The sequence below is a fragment of the Capra hircus genome, chromosome 24, assembly GCF_001704415.2.
Source record: "Capra hircus breed San Clemente chromosome 24, ASM170441v1, whole genome shotgun sequence".
Lineage (NCBI taxonomy): Eukaryota > Metazoa > Chordata > Mammalia > Artiodactyla > Bovidae > Capra > Capra hircus.
In genome coordinates, this window is record NC_030831.1 from 20,030,101 (window position 1) to 20,045,756 (window position 15,656).

At 57.2% G+C, this 15,656-nt stretch overlaps 1 protein-coding gene across 22 annotated transcripts in view; it reads left to right on the forward strand.

Annotated features, from left to right (window-relative positions):
* Positions 1–15,656, forward strand: part of CELF4 (CUGBP, Elav-like family member 4) — a 315,363-nt gene that overhangs the window by 240,821 nt on the left and 58,886 nt on the right. The gene's annotated exons all lie outside the window — the stretch shown is intronic.

A 15,656-nucleotide genomic window follows, 5' to 3' on the forward strand; every position in this document is an offset into this window, starting at 1 on the left:
GGCTGAAAGGGCACCAGGATGAGAGGGAGGAAATGGGCTCCAATCCTTCCCCGGCCATCCCAGGTGATGCCAGTGGTAAAGAGCCTGCCAGCCAGTGTGGGAGATGGAAGAGACGCGGATTCGATCCCTGGGTGGGCAAGACTCCCTGGAGGAGGGCACGGCAACCCGCTCTGATATTCTTGCCTGGAGAATCCCATGGACAGAGGAGCCTGGTGGGCTACAGTCCATAGGGTCGCAAAGAGTTGGACATGACTGAAGTGACTTAGCACACATCTGTGGTGGGAAGCTCAGGCCAGATTGGGCAAGTCTGAGGAGGGCTGCCCTTGGGGTGTGGGGCCGCTCCGGCCAAGATGCTGGACCTAGATGCAGGCAGACAGACCGATGTCTGGAAGGGGCCAGAGCAGAAGGACACACAGCCTCATCCACAGACGCAGCCCCCGCTCCCCGAGGGGACGCTCTGTCCTCTCCACCAGCGTGGCCTCACCCCCACTGTACACAGAGGGTGGACCAGGCCAGGCTCCAGCTTCCTCTGTCAAGCACCCACCATCCCTGGTTCTGACCGGGCACTGTGCCCACTCCATGCCCACGCCAGCACCCTCTGTCCCTGGGCCCTCCCTGACTGGGCCTGAACAGTCATTCTCAGCTCAGCTGAGCACTGAGGAACTTCTCTCTCCCTCCCCCTCCCTCCCCCCAGATTTTCCAGGAAATTAAGAGCCCGAAGTCAAATAGACAAAAGCTACTTGCAAGATTCAGAGTCGAGCTCCGTGTCCTGTAGTGTGGCCACAGGTCACCTGCCCACCTCGGGGGATGTCTAGGGTCCCTCCAGCACAGGTCGCTGCCCTCAGGGGGCCTAGCAGGGCTCCCACCTGGGTACAAGGCTTCTGCGGCCCTCCGGACGCAGGCCTCAACTCAGGCCCAACAGGCCAACCGGTGTCCTGGTGCCACCCAAAGGAGCCCCATGCCCCAGGGCACAGGCCCGTGTCCCTGTGGCCCCCTGAGACTGTCCCGTCCTGGGGAGCCCCATCGTGGAGGTGGAGACAGGTCAGCTGGAGAGCAGAAACGGTGCAGATGTGAAGGGCTTGCGTTGCAGAGACCAACTGATTCACTCTGGCTCCTGCCCCCTCCTGGCAGCCCAGTTATTCGCCTTTCTCTGCACACAGAGGCTCCTCAAACACCCAGGGCCAGGCCTCCAGCAATGCCCTTGCCGTGCGGCGGGGTCTCACAGAGGCAGCAAAGACCCCGGCCCTTTGGGGGAGAGCCATCAAGTAAGGGAGGGAGCTTGGACGGCACCCACACCCCCAGAGGAGGGGTCCCCAAGGTGGGGGCAGCCAGAGGCCTCAGAGGAGGTGGCACCTGAGTTGATTGAAGGAAGGTACATTCCACACCTGGAGAGGTGGAGTGGCAGGAAGAAGGCTCAGTGCGGGAGGGCCTTCCACCACCACCACCAGCTCAGAGCCCCTCGGGTTTACGCCAGGCTCACAGCCCGTGCTGCGAGGCCCGCGTGCTGAGCTCCAACACAAACCATTTCTCCCTCACTTGCCTTGGAGGCAGCCACCCTCCGACTCCAAGTTGCTAACCTCATCTCCTTTCTCCCATATATCTCCCGCGTTAACACTTGCCCCAAACCAGATTAATCAGCTATTTTATCCTTCCTGCGGCAGCAAGGGGGTGGGGGTGGGGGCAGGGGAAAGAGAGCCAAACCTAAACATCTATCTATTAATTGCATATTCAATATTAGACAGTGAGATGATCCTGAGTCAGCATCATCACCAAGCTCTTTGGAAAAAAAAAGAAAGTTTAAAATAATTTAATATCCATTAAATACTTCTTCTGTGGAGGGAGGGGAATGGGGGAGAGGTGGGCATTAACAAAGATGAAAGAAATGGGAATCGGAGATGGAGACGGAGGCAGGGGTAGGAGGGGGAGGGGAGGAGAAATCCAACAGGAAAGGAAGAGCCCAGAAAGGAGAAGAGGAAGGGGCAGAAGGGGGAGAGAGGCCTGGGTGGAAGCAGGAAGGAGGGAAGAAGCCCGGGAGCCAGGGAGACTTCAGGGCACAGGTGTGGGGGCGGGAGGAAGGGGTCCTGCAGGGAGAGGTGGGTTTACCCCACCCTGGCTCTCCGCATTCTGGGTTCCACAGGCTAGGTGCTTGGCTGGGGCTCCCCAGGAAGAGTACAGAATGGCAGTTCTTGTTCTGGTCCTGGGTTCTAGCCCCACCTTTGTGCAAAATGAGCTCTGGCCTGGACACCACTTCTCTGGGCCTCCATGTCTTCACCCAAGGACAAGAGAGCTCACTTCCCAGGGAAGCTGGTGTTTACAGAGCACCCACTGAGGGCTGGCATTTATTTTATTTTATTTATTTTTCTTTGGGGGGCACCATGCGGCTTGTGGGATCTTAGTTCCCTGGCCAGGGATTGAACCCACACCCTTGGCAGTGAGAGCAGAGAGTCTTAACCACTGGACTGCCAGGGAACTCCCAAAGGCTGGGATTTTAAACACACACATTTAACCCATACAACAACTTTGGGAGGTGGAAGTTTGGCCCCGCTTAAAGGTACAAATGAAGGCCCAGAGAGGCCATGTAACTTGCTTCAGATCACACAGCTATGTGGTGGCCGAGCCAAAATTCAAAGCCCTGCCTGTCAGTCACCAGCACCCAGATGCTCTGCGGTCCTCAGACTCCTAGGGTAGTCTTTTGGACGCCGGGGACAATAGGAAGGTGCCACAGCCATTTGTCGTACCTCTGGGTTCATTCTCAAGGTAAATAAGGGGCAAGGAGCAGGGTCCCAGGTGAGGGAGGCAGGTCCCAGCTGGACGAGGAGCTTCTAGACCTACCCATAAGACACGGGAGACCAGGACTGCAGGGGTCAGAGAAGAGAGAGCTCATTGAGCAGCAAGCAGGGAGGGCTTCCCAGCGGTGAAAACTGGACCAAGAGATGTAGACGCGGCAGGAGACAGGGAGGGCACAAAGTGAAAATGGAGCCCCGAGCTCAGGGCCAAGGGGGTGTATGTCTCGGTCAGAAGCAGGAGCCACTGACCCTGTGTGGGGACCCGGCAGAGAGAGGGCATCAGAGCTCAAATACCCCCGGGCAGGAGAAGAGGAGACAGCCCCAATACCACCAAGAGCCAGCGTTGCAGCTGTGAAAGAAAACCAAAGGAGAAGGAGCCACCCCGACTGCAAGGAAGATCCTGTTAACCCCACAGAGCTTCCTGGAGCAAAGTGTGTTCAGCTCAGATTCACCCCCAGCCCCACGGAAGCAAGCCCTTTCATTCACCAGGGGGGTGAGCCAGGCTGGAGACAGTGAAACACATGGTGGGCCCCCCGCCACCGCCCCCCTACTCCCTACCCCCCCTACCCACACCCCCCCACACCCCCGCCAGTACCTGCCCTGACATCTCAGAGGGCAGGATGCTTCCTTGCGCATGCCTGGTGATATCCCGTGTCTCCCAGCAGACCGATGTACCCACCCTGAGAGCTGCTTCACAGTCAGGTTCTCCGTGGCTTCAGGGGCCCTCCGGCCTCTCCGCGTCACTCTGTTTCGGGGGCGATGCCCGCAGGGTGCTGCCCACAGCACTGACCCCTCCCATCCATCCTGCTTTCAGTCCAGGGTGGGCCTTATGGCCAAGGACAAGACAGGGCCCCCCCACCCCCAGCCCCAAGCCAGGCCCCTGTGGACAGGCTATGGGGGCTCCTTTCAGAAAAGAAGGCTCTAGGCAGCCTGGCCTCAGGCAGCAAAACTGCTTGGGGACTCCCTGGACTGAACTGGAGGAGGCTGGGGCTGGGGTCCACCCCTCCCCCCCCACCACAAAGGGCTCTCAAGACAGCAGGCAAGTAGGACCCCTCGATGAGGGAAGGAGTGGCTGAGACCTGAGCCAGCAGAGTAGACATTGGCCTGACCCCACCCCACCCCCGTCACTCCTAGCCACACCCCAGCAGACGTAAGCTGTCCTCTAGGAACCTCACCCCTGCCATGCTTGGCTCCATCACCAGAAACCACCCCCACCTCTTCCCCTAACTGGCTACAGGTCAGGAGGTTCAGCTAGCAGGAGCCTCATCCAGGCTGTGTATGGAGAAGCCCCTAGCGGGGTGCACTCACACACCTTCCCCCCATCCTGCAGCACACCCACACCAACAAAGGGACCCCCACGCACCCAGCTCCACACCTGCTCCCAGTGAGGCGGGAACTGAGCGTCCCCCACCCCATCCCGGGATCCAGTGACTGGGGGTGGTGCCCAGACGGGCTCGTCATCAGTTTTAGCTCATCAACATGAAATGACAGGAAGAAAAAAAAATAAAAGAAACAGCGAAATGTCAGGCTGAAGAGCTGGAGAAGTTAGAAACCAAGAGGGCTTGGGAGGGAGACCTGGGGAAGAGGTGACTCGGGGACCCAGGGGGCTGCCCCCTCAGAGCGAGCAGAGAGGCACCAAGGGGCCCTTGCGGAGGGGGGGACGGAAGCAACGGTGAGAGCCGCCTCGAGGGATGGCCGCCATGCTCTCACCCGGCCAGGACCTAAACTGGAAACCACAGGGGCACATTCCAGCCTCCAGTGTGAGGCCAGAGCTGGGGGCGTGGTCATGCCCCTGTGGGGACCGCCAGGGGGCTCCCCCAGCCCCTCCCTGGTCCATCCGGCGTGTTTTCCGGAGGGGCCCTTCATCAGCTTAGACTGGTCCCGAGAGGGGAGGCTGGATGGGGGCCTGCGATCACGGAAGGGAGGGTACTGGCGACGCAGCAGGAGGGCTGAGCTCCTGTGTCTCCCGCCATCTTCAGGGCCTGGGGGAGGCTCCGGAGAGGAAAAAGGAAGTGGTCCTGCACCCCAGCCATGAACCCCCCACATAGGGAAACCTGGAGCCTGGGAGCCCACGTCTGGTCTCTCCACCAGCCCGGTTGCGTCCGTGAGACGTTCATTTCCGCTCCGTGCAGAGCAGGTGCAGGCCAGTCGCTTAGCCACGCGACTCGTTGAGCTTCTCGCTGCCCCCTGTCCGTTTACCAGCATCTTCAGGGCCCCTCACCACGGCCAGCGCTTGCGTGGCAGCGGAGTCCCGCTGGGCCAGCTAATGAGGTTGGACCTGATGCGTGGATGTGGCTCCGAGACCCTCCCTGAGGCCACATTCCCTGCCACAAAACCGGGGCTGACTCGGTCCTCCACCATCTGTAGCCCCATCAGTTCCTGCCGCTTTTAAAATTCTATTAAGTTCCTCATTTCTCCTCGGAGCATTCTTTTATTTCTAAACAGACCCAGACCACGTGCAATTGGGAGGCCTTGGAGGGTCCACTGGGGGACCAGCTGAGGGGTGTGGGTCTCACCTTCAGGTCCTGGCACCCTAGAGAGCCAGAGCCACCTGCTGACCCCCTGACGCTGGGTTTCTCACCTCCAGACTTTGACTTTTATAGCTATTTAGTCCCATACGCTAGTTAGGCAGTTTCGCAAGTGGCAGGTGAAATGACCCCGCTTTCAGAAAATTCAATATACAGAAGTTTCCATTTTCCAGTCTCGAGAGGCAACAAATGACTCCCTCGACCAAAGCCTCCAGGGAGACAGAGGCCCCTCGGGGTTCTGCCATGCTCCAGGCAGGAGGGGGTACACGAAACGTGAGACCAGAGGGCCAGGGTCCACAGCATTTTGAGGATTCATCAGAATGATGCCAAAACGGTAGGAAACAAGGTTTTGAAAAATGGCGTTACTCTAGGTGACCTGACCCAAGGTGCAGCTTCCGGGGTGGTGGGGGCGGGGGGGAGGTGTCAGGAAAGGCTTGGAGGCAGGTGTGAACCCTTGCAGAAGGTCCTGGGTGAGGTTCCCCTGCGGGTGGGGGTGGGCTGGGCAGAGACCCCAGCCCCAAGAACCGCCTCATTTCTGCCACAGCCAAGCTGCTGTCTGGAAGTTGAGTCCCACAGCTAGGGCACCACCCACCCTGTGCCCAGTCTCTCCCCTTTGGGGCATCAGGAGTGTCCGTCCAGGTTCAGCACCTCCTGACCTCTACTCTGGGGCTCCTGGCTGGTACCCTGCCAGAGAGATCTCAAAATGAGTGGAGCCCACCTCACCTCCGCCAGAGGATGCATCACTGAGCTGAGAAGGGGTCCGGTGACTGAGGCCCCAGGCAGCCACCTAAAGGAGAGGGGTCTACAGCTCAGAGCAGAAGACACCTCCCGCCCCCACTCCCCCACCTTTCTGTGGCCCCACAGAAGCCCCTGGGAGCAGGCAGGGTGTGTGTTCTGCTGAGGGCTGCTGGCCGTGTGTGTGATGGGGGTGCACCGGGGTGCCTTTCCTTACCACAGCCCCCAGACCCTGCAGACCCCCACATCTTCAGCTCCTCAGTCATTAGGTTCAACATCATGCTCCCTTCTCACAGCTGTGTCTGCCTCCAAGGGCCTGGAGCGAGGGGTCAAGGTGAACCTTTGGTTGGGAGATAGCTAACTGCCCGGGGAAGCCAGGCCTGGACTAGCGCCTGGTGCCCTGGAGGGGCCTCAGGGGCCATTGTGTCCAGCCGCATCCCCTTTGGTCCCCCAGCACCCCAGTCCACTTCTCACACTGCCCTCCCGCTTTTAAAAACCACGCAGAAGGAAAGCAACTCCTGGCCTCTCTCAGCCTCCTTCAGAGCTTGGAAATCCTGTTTTGTCAGCCTGTCCTGCCCTATTCCCTCTGGAATCTCTTGAGCTGTAGATTGTAATGTTTTCCCTTGAACACCAGCCCGAGTTGATATCCCAGCAGATCTCTCGTGTACTCGCGTCCCTGATTTATTTTGGACTGATGTTTAAAGAAAAGGCATTACAATGTTCAGCTCAGGAAATTCATGTCAGATCTAAGACAGCACGTCCCCACTTCCCAGACAGTGGTGGTGCTCAAGGAGCAGCCTGGGCAGGGGCCCTATGCCTTTGGGGAGGACTGAAGATCAGACATCTCATCACCAGGCCAAGTGGCCCACCCAGGGCTTGGCTTCTTTGGTGGACAGGAAGTTTTACCACACATCTGACCGTAATCTTGCCTACTTTTGTTTAGGAATTTCCAAGCTGTTTAGTCGCTCAGTAGTGTCTGACTCTTCGTGACCCCATGAACTGCAGCACACCAGGCTTCCCTGTCCTTCACCAACTCCTGGGGGTTGCTCAAATTCATGTCCATCGAGTCGGTGATGCCATCCAACAAACATCTCGTCCTCTGTCTTCCCCTTCTTCTCCTGCCCTCAATCTTTGCTGGTGTAAGGTTCCTCTGTTCTGGGGTTTTATTCTCCATAACCCTTGCTCCTTCTGACTTAAAAGGATCTTTGCCTGCTTTCTCTCCTAGGCTGCTTTTAAAAAGAAAATTTTAAACTCCAGAAAGGTCCTCTTGTTTACACAACTGAACCCAACAGCAGCTGCATGAAGACAGGTCTTTGTGGCTGGAGAAGGAAGAGCAGCTGTTGGGAAAAAGGGTCCCTAGAGAGGGCCCCCGTGGGGCAGACGCACATTATAAATACCTCGGTAACTCCTGCCATAGGTGCGAAATTATAATTAACTGCAAACCTGCTGAGCTTAAATGGACTTTAGGTTTGCAGCTGGGGGAAGGGGTGTTGATTGATCTGCATTTTGTTGTTAAAGTTCTTTTAATCCATTCGGCAAGTTAAGTGGAGACTCGTGGCTCCTCACCAAATTCCCTCTGGCCCCCAGCTAATTTAGCAAAGGACTGTTTCAGGGGAAATGGGATATTAATCATTGCAAATGGGCTCCTGGATGATATTTAAAAGCTGCCTCGCGTGTGCCCAGGCTGAAGGGACCAGCAACAGGAACAGGGATGACAGAGCGAGGGCACCACAGACCCTGTCTCCCGCGCTGTCCCACGGGGTGCTTTTGCAGGCACTGTGTGCACGACGTAGAAGGTGGATGCACACTGCCCCAGGAGGCAGGCAGGATATGAGAGAGGATGTCATAGGCAGTCCTCAGCGCAGCCTCCAGTGAACCCCGATGCAGGCAAGACCCATCCAGTGCCCTCCTGGCCCCCAACACACCCCACTCGAAACAGCCTGATAGCAGCAACGTGGCAGCGGTGAGGCTGTGCAGGGGGAGGTGGGGGGGGGGTGAGAGGCAGGGAGAGACATTGAGTACCAGAGAGATGAGAAAGGGTAACCCCTGCTTGACATTCACAGGGAGAGGACTTGCACGAGGAAAGGCAGAGTTTCCCAGGTGGGAAGATAGCCTGAGCCAAGGACAGCTTGGAGGATCCCAAGAGGCGGGAATGAGGGAGGGCAGGAATGAGGGAGGGCAGGATATGGGAGCAGTGATTTCCAGAAGGTGCTCTAAACTGACACATTTAGGTGAAGGGAAGCCATCTAAGGCTTTGGGGCAGAGGGTGACAGTGTGTATATATATATATATATATATATGTCATGCTTTCCAAACAGTAGGTTAGGAAGACTCAGCCAGATGTGGGGAGGGAGCCGGAGCAGAGAGCCGGGCAGAGATGGTGCTGGTCATCCCACAACAATCTCTCACCAGCTCCTATTGCAAAGGGGATGGTGACACTCCCTCGGAGCTGCCATAGGTGGAACACAGTTGGTTAGCTGTGGAATATTCCCTGATGACAGCTGCTGTGGTTATTCTATTCTTACAGTCAAGTCCTCCGGCGGTGAGAGGTGATGGAGGTGAGGACCGTTGACAAGGTGTGATCAACAAAGTGCCAACAGAAATCATACTTCCCAGGGCCAGAGCTGTACTGTGCGTGTGAATGTACCAAAACAGAGTGAGCCAAGGAAGGCTTCCTGGAGGAGGTGATAATTGGGATGACAGGTTTACCAAGAGGTAGCACCTGGACTGTGCCACAGTAAAAAACATGAAAACAGGCAAACGAGGCAAATACGTGGCATCTTAGATCTTTTAAAAAATAAAGTAGAGTTGGTTTGGATGGAGAGGAGGGTTCACTCCCTGCAGTAAGAAGACCAGATGTGGTGCACTGTGGGTCTCCCTGCTCCTCGTATTCCAGGGCACAGAAGTCCTGGGTGTGGCGCATGGGCAGTCTGAATCTGGGGCCAACCTGTCTCTTCTCACCCTTCAGTCCCAGCTCACCAGGCCCATCCCAGGGCTTGTTTCTCTACCATAAGCCGCTGCCCAGTTTTCCTGATCAGATGTGCCTGTCTGCTGTTAGAGAGGCTTGCTCCTTCCCCACCCAGTTCAGGACGATACACAGGGGATCTAGGCAATGCCTGCAGCAGCTGCTGCTAAAGCCATGCCAGGACACTGGAAGGAAGATTGAGAGCCAGTAGGGACCTCAGGTCTCCCATTAGGCCACCCAGAGCCTCCAGTAAGAGCACACCAGTCTTGGCCCTGCAGGGTGGGCCAAGCAGCACCCCTGTTCTCTTAGAAAGGAGAGGTGACTGGCCCAAGATCACACAGTCAGTAATCAGTCTTCACACTCAGCCCTTCAGCCAGGACCTTGCTGCCTTCTCTCAGGCCTGGCTGTGGTACCAAGACCCAGAGAACATTCTCCCAGCATCCACGCCCCCTCTCAGAGGCACAAAGGATGCAGTTGGACCACAGCCTTCAGGATGAGCTTTCCAGCTCCTCACTCCCCTCCCTGATGCCCTTTGGGAATGGGCGTGGGTGTAGGGGAATTTGGGGAGGGTCCGAAGCTGAACTTTCCAACGTACAAAGGTAGCAACAAGATGAGCCTGTCTGTGGTCCTTCTTAGCACCGAGGGTTAGCTGGGGGGTGGGCAGGTGGAGACACTCCACGTCTGCTGGCAGAGAAGAGCCAGCCTGGGCACTCAGGGTCTTGTCTGCCAGGCCTGGAGAGGAGGAAGGCTTGGCAGAGGCTGGAGGGCAGCAGGGACAAGCCAGCATAGATTTTCTTTTCGATCACATCGGAGACAAGCCCATGATGCTGACTCATGGATGTCTTGTCCCAGATGCCACATCCAAACTGGGTAACAGGCCCAGGTGACTTAGGAGGCTTAAGGTTTGGACATGAATGCCTGACTGCAAGTGACTCAGAAATGTAGAGAGATGATCCCCGCCCCTGGAGAGCTGACCAGGAAAGACAAATGTGTAGGGGATTCCAGAATTTTTTACTCCAGATTCTTTAAGTCTTTGCTGAGCTTTGGGTCCTAGAGAAGCTCAATCTGGTGAGGAGATCAGCTTAGATGTCAAGGGCACCAGAAGAATCGTGGAGACAGCAGGCACCATGGCTGGCAGAGGGAAGAGCTGTACAGGGGGAAGTAGTCAGGGAAGGCTTCCTGGAGGAGGCTCCCTACTGGAGGGAATTCAGGCTGAGAAACCAGTGACACCAGGACGCAGGCCCTGTGGCATAAACCCTGTCCAGGAAAAATGAGGAAACCGTGTGACTCAAGGAGAGGGCTCCAGGGAATGCCCCACTAAAGAGCCGGGGGTCTTCTGGAAGATGAAGGGAACTGGTCATTGGTGAAAGCTGGATATGGGAAGGCTGGTCACCTGCAGCGGGGCCAGACAAGGTGTGAAGGAGACTCGGGAGAGGCTCTTCCGATCTCCAGCTGTGAGGGGAGAGGGCAAGGGGCATGAGAATTAAACTCTTAGGTTCAAGAGCCCTTTTGCCACCATGAAATACAAGCCCCAAAGCCACCCCGGCCCTGCCCAGTACCTGCTGCATTCAGACCTCCAGGTACATGCCCACCTTCAGGCACGTGGCCACCCTCGGACAGCCTACTCTGACCCTTCCAGATGCCCAGCTCTGCATGGGCCCTCTTCAGGGCCCATGCTGCGGGAATGCTGTCTCCAGCAGTTCCTCTCTGGTCTTTCCAGCTCAGAACGCCTCTCCCGCTCTCTGTCTGAGCCATGAAGTCAGGCAGTGGGTGTTAGTGTCTCATCAGAGCAAGTCTGCCGGCCTGGCCTCACAGGCCAGCCTCCCATTCGGCTCTCTAAACAGGAACTTTCTCTACCTCTCAGCTCTCTGCTGGCCGAAAAAGCAGCCCTCTCTTTCATCTCCCCCACCCCAGGCCCTCCAAAGCCTGGCCCTCAGGCAGGGGGCAGCGGTGGGCAGGGGGGCGGATGCCGCTGACATTGGCATTCTCCTTGCAGTGCGTCTTAATAATTTAATGGCTATTAGGAGGGCCGCGGTGGTAGAGGGGGAGGGGGCGCAGGGGGAAGATTTATAGAGAGAATTCACTCCAGGTTGGGGTTTTGTCTTCCTCTGTTTTCCTGGCATTTATCATGCATGTTTTAATTTGGATCGGAGAGTTGCTACCATCTGGCCATTATCGCAAAGAAATATTCATTTTCACTGAGTGACACGGGCTCCATTCATCACAGAGCACGCTGATTGCCCCGCGAGTGTGGGGCTGCGCTTTCTCCTTCGCTTGAAATGAACCCTGAGCTGTTAGCAGGTCCAGTTTTCGGGGAACAGAGACACAGGGCCCACGGCTACCCGTGAGCTCCCGGCCAGGTGGGCAGGGGCCACTTTGGGAGATGGCCAGGGTTGGGGTGGAGAGGAGCAAGCCCCCTCCTGCCATCACAGTCTTGCCTCCCCTCATCTCCCCTGGGGTGTTGGGGGGAAGGGCTCTGGGTGGCCCCCCGCACTCTCCCCCAGGCTCCTGACAGCCAATCCCCTACCCAGCCTGCTGTCCGGGGCAGCCCCCAGCCCAGACCAGAAATGGCTGGGGAAGGCCCCCTGCTTGGGCACCAGCATCTGCTAAATGCAGGGACACTGTCCTGCCAAGGGCATCTCTCCCTCACTCACATTGCTCTAGTGGTGTCATTTCAGGTCAGGGCTGTGTGAGGGACAGAAGGGCCTCTTCGCTTTCTTCTCATCACGCTGTAGTGGTACCATCGGGGTGGGGCCTGTGGGAAGAGACGTGTCTGCCTCCAATTGGGACATTTCTGGAGCGTCACCCTCGTCTCCACACACCGTTCACCACACCATCAGGGACCGCTGGAGGCCTCTTGTCAGCAAGGGGAACCCAAGCACAACGCTGGACACCCAAAGGGGGCGTTCCAGAGCATCTCGATCGGGCTGAGCTCCACTTTATCCCACTCTGTAAGCAGACCTCCAGATCTGCCAGACAGAGAAAAACCTCTTTTCATCCATTTTAAATAGTGAGTTCAGAGCACCTAGACCTTGCCCGGCCCACCTTCTGTGTTCCCTGCCGATGGGTCTTCAGACTCTTCACCTCACCCCCGACCCCCAGCATCCAACACTGGGAGAAGAGCCAATGAGAGGCAGAAATGGCTTCATGGGGAAGGCGTGTGCTTTGCCAGAAAGGCAAAATTAGGCAGGAGCATTTTCATCTACCAGAGTTCTGCACCCCTGGGGCCACCAACTTTCCTGGTCTGTGTCCTGGAAACTGCGGCCAGACCCTGAGCCTGAGGCCCTGACCACCTACTAGGATCCAGGTACTAGTATCTACCTACCAAGACCCAGGGGAGAGTGCTGAAGGAAGCCCAAGGGGAGGACTGTGCGAGCTTCGCTGCCTCTTTCCCATCACAGTAGAAAGGCCCCGAAGTCCTACCCCTACAGTAACCCCCACACAGCTCTGTTCTGTAAGCTCTGATTGAGCATCCATTGTACGCATTCCACACCCCAGACAGATGAGCCCCACCAACGCAATTCTTGGCTGAAAGTGAAACTCAGTCGTGTCCAACTCCTTGCGGCCCCATAGACTATACAGTCCACGGAATTCTCCAGGCCAGAATACTGGAGTGGGTAGCCTTTCCCTTCTCCAGGGGACCTTCCCAACCCAGGGATAAAACCCAGGTCTCCCGCATTGCAGGTGATTCTTTACCATCTGAGCCACCAGAAAAGCCCAAGAGTACTGTAGTGGGTAGCCTTTCCCTTCTTCAGGGGATCTGAAGCAAGGTCTCCCACATTGCAGGTGGATTCTTGGGTGGGACTGGTGTAGAAACAGTGAGACCATTAGGAAACTGGACAAGACCTCTAATACACTAAGTTGACCTCAAGTGAGGGCCGTCAGGTGCAGTGCAGGAATCGCACAGGCCTGAACCCCTCCCTCTCTGCCATGGGCCAGGTCCTTCCTGTGGGTGACTCGTGTTTCCCCTTCTCCCAACTCCGCGGCTTAGGTAATACTGGGCATTGGACAGAAGAGGACACCGAAGCCCAGGGAATTACTTGCTGGGGTCACCAGCTGGTGGTTAGTGCACCTGGAAGGAGCCTACTGCTAAGTCACTTCAGTTATGTCCGACTCTGTGCAACCCCATAGATGGCAGCCCACCAGGCTCCCCCGTCCCTGGGATTCTCCAGGCAAGAACACTGGAATGGGTTCCCATTTCCTTCTCCAATGCATGAAAGTGAAAAGTGAAAGTGAAGTCGCTCAGTCGTGTCCAACTTCGAGCGACCCCATGGACTGCAGCCCACCAGGCTCCTCTGCCCATGGGATCCTCCAGGCAAGAGTACTGGAGTGGGATGCCACTGCCTCGGACCCTCTGATTCCCAGCACCAAGCAGTAAGTGTGGAAAAACCTAGGACAGCTTCGAGCAGGAGGTGGCATTTCAGCTGGATACGGTGGAGAAGCGACATTCTAGGCAGGGAGCGCTGCTTGCCTGCCCTCTGCCCCTGGTTTTCTATCCTGGTACTTGTTGAGCTAAATTAGCTGTCCCCCACCCGGCGGGGTCCTCCCTCCCGCTTCCGGCAGCAGCCCGGGGAGAGGGCCCCGCCGCCTAGGAAGGCGGGGAATGTTGCTGAGCGCGGCTGAGGACCCCTCCCCGCCCCTCTCCCCAGCTCGGCACCGCCCCCTCCCCGCTTGGAGCTCATTCCGTGACACCAGCAGCTCTGAAACATCTGCTCCTCTATCCGGGACCTGCAATTTGAATAAATTACCCCGATGTGGCAGCAGCCTGTTATTAATGGCTTGAGTTTTATAAGATGCTTTAGTTTAATAACACTGTAGCCCAGCGCCGCACTTCTCGCGGATATTTTTATATTTCGCCTCCTCCTGCCTCCCTCCATCCTCCGCGCAGCCAACAGGGCTCTGGTCTGAGAGCCAGGACCCCATCAACCCCTTCCCCGCCACCCTCCGGCTCCTCCCTGGGAACTAGGGGATCACCAGCCCCCACCTGAGTGCCACAGCCTCGCGGAAGAGGAAGGCGGGGCGATGCTCGGAGAACGTGGTCCCAGGCAGGTTCTGTGCCCCTAACCCGAGAGCCAGGGCTCTCCTGCCTTTGGGGATCCGCAGAAGCCGGGTGAGCGAACCTGCCTCTCCCCAGTTGGGCTGGCAGTGTCCGCAGCTAGCTAGGGAGCGGAGGCCACCACTTCTTTATCACTGCCCTTGGCTCTTCATTATGTTGCTGCTTTGCCCATGTCCTCATGGGCACCTCACACCTCCTGCAGGAAGCCCTCTTGGATTACCTCCAGCAGCCCTTTCTGCTCTTCCTACAAGCCCAGACACCCGCCTCCCTCCCTTCTCCACTGCCCTCCTTCCTTGCCTCTTCTCCCCACAGCCTGCCTGCCAGGCCAGTCTTCTTCAGGAACCCCCTGGGGCCAGGCCAACCCTTTTAGAATTAACAATAGGCACTCAAACACGTGTGTGGCTTCAACACGCTTGTGTGTCTGTGTGGGTGAGGCTTCCTGCAGAGAATGGGTGCAGCCTCAGAGAGGGAGGAAAATGGGCCGAGGGGTGGGCGGGCTGTTCGTTGGGGATGTAGGATAGAGAGCGCTGAGGCTTAAATAGGTAGCCAGTGTAGTCATGGCCTCAATCGGTTCCCCAAAATGTAGACTGCAGCCGTGGTCTAGGAGGGTGGAGACTGGGCTCCTTGCACATCCCTCCAGCTCCAGGAGTGGAAGCCATGGGTTCATCTCACCAGCAGGCCAGGGCGGATGGCCCCAGGGTGGGCTGGGGAGCCTGTCAACAGGAGGCCCCCAGAGCCTGGAAACAGAAGGAAAGGCTGTCCCTTGTGTGGGGGGGACAGGTAAGACATAAGGGGGCCCAGACCCCCCAGGGTCTGCCACCATGAGTGTTCTGGGAGCCCAGAAGCCCAGAGGGTGTCCTCCAGGGAAGGGCTCAGAGGACCCCTCCATGCCAGGGCCACATTTAACTGTGTAGTCCCCTGTTCCTGGGGACCCCGTGGTGATCCTTGCACTGACTCTAAAAGGGAGGGTGCCGTGCCCCTGTCTGTCCCCCCACCCCGTTCTGAGGGCTGGGATGGGGGGCTCTCACCGCTTCCCGGTTAGACTCTTACCTCCTGTGAGACTCTGCCTTTTGCTAAGAGCCCCACCATTATAACATAATTACTGCTGAAAATGACCTTTAAAATATATTTTAAATTCAAAATGTCTTTAAACCCTTCACTGAGCACCATTTTTCAATTTCAACGACTGTTTTCCTTTTTGGAGGGGGAAGTGAAGGGTAGGGAGTGAAAGAAGGAGTCCTCCAAAGGATTTTGAATGTTAACCTCTCGTAGGTACGGGGAAGATGGGGACGGCTGGGCACAGTCTGGAGGGGCGGGGAGGGGGGGTTGGCTCGGGGTGGGCAGGAGGAGAGGATGAAGCAATCTCGTCCTGATGCTCTGCCCTGCCCACCCCTGCCCTCTGCCTCCAGCCTGACTGGCTCTAGAGCATGCATAAGAAACTTAAGCAAAGGGCTGAGAACCCTGGGGTGGTTGCAGCCAGCTCCTGACAGCCCCCTCCACCAGCTTTCTTTCTCCTCTGTTCTCCTTCCAGAGGCCATCCGCATGCAATGCTCTGATGTTCCGTTCTCTGCCTGCTCAACCCCTTC